Below are 6,000 nucleotides of genomic sequence, written 5' to 3' on the forward strand. Positions count from 1 at the left end.
GGTAACTTGGTATATGAATCATTAAAAAAAAAAAAGGATATATAGTTGTGTAGAAAACAACTCGAACATTCTAAATGACAGTTCTTACCTAAATAAAGGAAGGAAAAATAAAAAAATAAAAATTATTATAACAAAAAAGCTTAAATGAAACAAAAAAGTTCGATATTGGTTTCTCAACCTTAAAAATAAAAGGGAAAAAACAGAAAACTTCTTGGAAAACCTAAATATGTTTAGTTCTATTTGGGGCGAAAAAGAAAAAAGCTTAAGCGAATTTGTGATGCTATTTAATTTAGTTCTTTACTTGCGCATTGCATGTGGACATTTTAAAACTTTTATCATTAAAAAAATATAATTATTTATATAATTAAATTGTAGACAAAAAAGTAAAGTTTTAAAATATTTAAGAATATGACTATTTCAAATTTAGTATAGATAATAAAATAAATAAAAATATATTAGATCAAACAACAAAACCTGAATATATAATATAATCGAAATAACAAACAATAAATGTTGAGAAATTAGAAAAAAAACTATACTAAATCTGAATTGATAGTAAACACAAATTTAATGATCAGGTGTTTATAAACTAACCTTGTATCAAAATAGAATAATAAAATAAATTATCAGGACGTGAAAGTAAATAATAACATATTAGATCAATATTATGAACAAGATTGAGAAAAGGATTGGCGAATATTATGATCGAGAAATGTTGGATATAATAATTCAAACTTAATTAAAATATAGTTATAGATAAGTTTAAATTTTTTATTTGATTGTAGTTAGGATATATACTTATCCAAAGTAAAATTGGATTTATCATCTGTTATGATTTGATGGCTATATATAGTTAGGCATGGCTTAATTAAAAAATAAGCCATAGTAGACATGGCTGCATGGGGTTGGCTCAGAATGTAATTTTGCCTTTTATTAATAAAGTATTAGTTTAGTTATTTTTTACCTCCTCTAATATCTTTTCTTCATATTATTTTGTTCTATTTTAGATTTTGGGTTATATAATCGGTATTAGCACAAATATCAGTTCCAACAAGTGTTATCAGATAAAATCACGCTTTTCAACAAGAAATATTCATATTTTGCCAATTATGCAGCTCCTAAACAATGAAAAATAATAGTAAAATAAAGAAGTTCTTTTCTTTAAAAAAATACATCAAAGTTGAATGGAGACGAGATATAAAACAACTTCAAAAGAACTTATACCGGCCAGTACCAAAACAAAATAGAATAAGTAAATAAATATGAACCAAAAATAAAAGATTCAAATATGTTAAAGAATAAAAATAAAAAGGGTGGTTTCTGTATCCACGTACAGGTAGAGATGAATCATGAATGTAAGACTTTATACGTATGGAGTAGGGTAAAATATTTGTGGAGATCTTATTACATTGCATTAGAGAAAATTATATATATATATAACGGTATATATATACAAGTTGAGATAGAGATCTATCAAAAGCACCCAAAATGTGTGCTTTTGAGTTTTTAGCCATTAAATGAGAGATGTGAGGTTGAGATGATGGTGATAAGTGGTAGTAGGTGTGGTAGATGAATAGTATTTGATTAAAAGGCTATTAGTATCAAGGAGTGGATTCAAGGGCTAAAAACTTAAAAGCACCAAGAGATTGGTGCTTCTAAAAGTATTCTACTACAATTTTATAATCATATAAAAAGAGTAGCACACACTGTGATATATAATCGATAAAGATATATATATATATATATATATATATATATATATATATATATTATACTCTTATAAGTACGATCGCCTTCGAATTCATAAGTTGTTTTTGATGATAGAGCTTTCGAATCGATGATCCATATCGTTAAACATTATCTAGAACATTTAAAATTTCTAAAAATCAAATTTTATAATTTTTTGATATCATTTACCTTACGATCAAAAGCTTACAAAATTAACAATTTTTAACGGCCGGTATAAGATATTTGCTAGTTTAACGGTGAAAAAAATCGGAATTGGTTGAATTTTGATAGAAAATTCTATTCACTATGTAAATAAAGATCAATAACTTCGATCTTAAATTAAAGAATCTGATCATCCATTTTCAGGATGTCGTTCGATTTTAACTGTTCATTTTATACCCGCTTTATGGATTATAATGAATGCATGATAAACAGAATGAATGCATACACAAACCAATGTACTCTACTAATATGATATTATGTCTCAATCTGCATGATATATATGATATAAAGGAATATCTATATAGCAATGAAACCTACTATCAAGTATTATGTCTTATATTCAATCTCATCTCGGCTAATCCAAAGGTTATGCCCAAACTCACATCTCAAATCTCGCCGGTGAGTAGACTCTGTGCTACACACACCCGAGACCGCCTGCTGGGTAATCAAGTTATCCAAACACCACATCTACTCCAGAGCTCACTACTTGGGGTGGAGTGACTACGCCAAGGTTACACAGACTATGTGAGTACGATCCAATCCTCTCACTCGAGGATAGTTAGTGCCTCTGCTGCATTAGTTCACATGCCACTACTCAGGAAATTATCATCTATTTCTAAGTTCATGTTATCAAATTGTAAGTGTTTCAATTATACTAGTTTACATGCCACTACTCAAGAAATCATCTTCTATTCCTAAATTCATGTCCTAGTGTTTCTACTACACTAGTTCAAATGCCACTCTTCTATGTCATTTATATGTCCAAGTTCATTATTTGTTCTTTGGCACTACAGGATTCCATGTCAAGACCCAATTCTCATGCGTCCACTAAATCAAGTGCTCAATTCACAATATGATTTCTACTATGGAAACATGTAAGAAATTGAAGTACATCTATTTAACATAACCTATAATGCATGATAACAATATATGAACATATGCTATAATAAAACAAGTCGGACATAGGAAGAAGTTCAACTGCTTCGGGATGGACACCCCCCACCTCTTGGTGATGCCACGAAGTTAGACTCCAAGTTTCGTAATTTTTCCGCCGCCTATTTCTTCCGACCACGACAAACGAAGCCAAAAATAGGCCTTTCTTCAATATTTCCACGCAGACTCGTCGGATTGCCGAACCGAGTTTACCAATGCGTCGGATTACCTAGCGATTAGGTATAAAAGAGATCAATCCCAACTTTAGATCTCAATCTAACAAAACCCTCTTTAGAACCGTAGATGATCAATATTGCAAGAATACACCATGAAGCTTCATGATTCAAGCAATAATCATCTACTTAGCACTAAAGGGTTCTACTAAATCAAACTCTAGAGTTTAAAAATGAAACCCTAGAAATCTACCATTGAAGCTCAAAGAGCTTACCTCAAAGCCTTCCTCTTGGACTAAGGAAGAAAAAGGAGAAAAAGATATTCCACTTCCTATTAAGGATTTTTCTAAGTTGGCGGATTTCGTGAAGTCGAATGGAGTCTTGAAGAGTTGAAGACAAAGGTTGAAGAGAAGATTGTGTAATTCAAGATCAAAAGACTTGTTCGTGATGCTCGGAATCTCAGGTATGAATGTTAATAATTTGTGGTGAAATTCTATATTTATAAAAGTGTTTGGAAGACTTAGGATGGTTTTAAAATGTAATAACTAGACAAAACTGAGCCTTTCAAGGTTCAGGGTCCGGACCCTGAGTGAGGGACCGGACCCCGTAGGTCCTCTCTGCGTGAAGACTACGAGGGACCGGACCCTAGACAGAGGGACCGGACCCCGGACGTTGAAATTTGTGTTACGCTGTGAGGGATCGGACCTCGGAGCGAGGGACCGGACCCCATAGCCTATATTTTCTGCTACGTACAGAGGGTCCGGTCCCTGGCTTTGAGGTCCAGACCTTGAAGGTCCGGACCCTTCGGGAGGTCCGGACCTTGAGACCGTCGTTTGTTTTTAAAATCGTGTTTTTGAAATCCTAGTCTATCTATAAGTTTTCTAAACCTCTAAATAAGCTATGAGGAGCACCCTATAATGTATACTTAGAAAGAAAACCTTTTGAAACCCTAAAAACTTATTTTGGAGATTTTCGATCAATGTTTTAAAATCAAGTTTTTTTTTTTTTTTCGATCGCCGATTCGATTCTTTGGGTTCTATTCCTATGTTTCTTTAAGTATCGAATCGGTGATGGATTAAAAGGTTTCTCCTCGTATCTTATTCTCTTTCTAAGGAATTGAATCACCACAAACTATTAATCTCTACGAGCTCTGGATGGAGCATTGGCGCGTGGACTTCGCGTGAGACCGTGGATTCGGTGGACGCATCGAGGATTCGAGGCGTTGTTGCTGTGAGGATTTGCGGCGTGGTTGGTTGGAGGACTTCAATCGATCGAGGGCCGGCAAAGACGATCTACAACGAGGATTCGGTAAATTGGGTTTTGTATTTTGGTAAATCACTTGTACTCAAATTTTTAATAGTGGATTGTTTCCTGTGATCGATCCCGTGGGTTTTTTTCTCCGAGTTGGAGTTTTTCCACGTAAAATCTCGGTGTGTTGAGTTTAGTTTTCCGCAATTAGTTTAAATTTGCATTGAGAATTTTTGTTTTATCGTTTACACCTATTCACCCCCCTCTAAGTGTTATTTATCTTTTACATCTTTGGGATTCATATCTCACAAGTGGTATCAGAGCAGGCATAGGTTGTAAACTATGGCCGAGAGCGGTAACATTAATCGACCCCCACTCTTTGATGGCACTAATTACGCTTATTGAAAAGTTCGTATGAAAGTGTTTCTTATTGCCATTGATGAGCGAGTATGGCAATCGATTGAATTTGGATGGAAACATCCTAATGAAGTAGTCGATAATGCTACCGTCCCCAAACCTAGAAATAAGTGGACGAAGGAAGAAAATGAATTATCATCGTTTAATGGAAAGGGTATCAATGCTTTGTTTAATGTTTTAAATCAAACTGAATTTTCTCGAGTTTCGGCGTGTGAAACCGCCAAAAAAATTTGGGACACTTTACAAGTTACACATGAGGGTATAAGCTTGGTAAAGGTTCAAAAATTACAAATGCTTACTAGTAAATTTGACTCAATTCACATGGAAGAATATGAAACTTTTACCGAGTATTATACTCGTCTGTAAGATATTGTTAATATTTGTGCTAACTTAGGGGAGAAGATTTCTAAACCTAAAGTTGTTCGAAAAATTTTAAGAATCCTTCCCGAACGATTTCGTCCTAAGGTTGCGGCTATAGAAACGGTAAAACATCCGGATGAATTAAAAGTAGAGGAATTAGTTGGTGCTCTTCAAACTTATGAAATGACTTTTCCTTCTAATTCATCTTCTTCCAAGTTGTCATCCAAAGCTTAGGGTATGGCTCTTAAATCATCAAAAGGAGACGACTTGGAATCTTCATCTTCAAATTCGGACTCGGATGTAACCTTGGAGGAGTTCGAAAAGCAACTGGCGCTTTTAACAAGGAAGTTTCGTCGGAACTTTAGGAAGAAATTATCGTCAAAATCAACCTCCTCCAAGCAAAACAAATCAAAAGGGAGTAGGTCTTCTAAGTTTAAAAAATCCGAAAGTTCATCAAAAGATTTTTCAAAAGAAAAGAGTGTTGAAGGACAAATCCAATGCTATAAGTGTAGAGGCTTTGGTCATATTGCATCGGATTGTCCTAATAAAAAATCTTTGAAAAAGAAAGCGATGCAAGCCATTACTTGGGATGACTCTTCTTCTGACGAGTCGACTTCAAGTGATGAGGATATACATGCCACTGTACTTATCGCATATGATTCTTCTTTTATGTGTTTAGCGTCTACTGACTCTATTTCTATGTCTCCCTTGTATGAAAAATCTACGTCGGAGAACTCATCAGATGAAGAATCGGAGAAAGATGATATGGCCGCCGCATATCATCAACTTGTTGTTGAATCGAAGAAGATGGCAAAACACAACAAGAAGTTGCGGCGAAGATTACTCGATCTGGAAGAAGACAATACAAGACTGGAATCACTGACAAAAAGTCTAGAGCAAGAAAAAGACGGTTTGACTA

Source organism: Ananas comosus, linkage group 5 (genome assembly GCF_001540865.1).
Source record: "Ananas comosus cultivar F153 linkage group 5, ASM154086v1, whole genome shotgun sequence".
NCBI lineage: Eukaryota > Viridiplantae > Streptophyta > Magnoliopsida > Poales > Bromeliaceae > Ananas > Ananas comosus.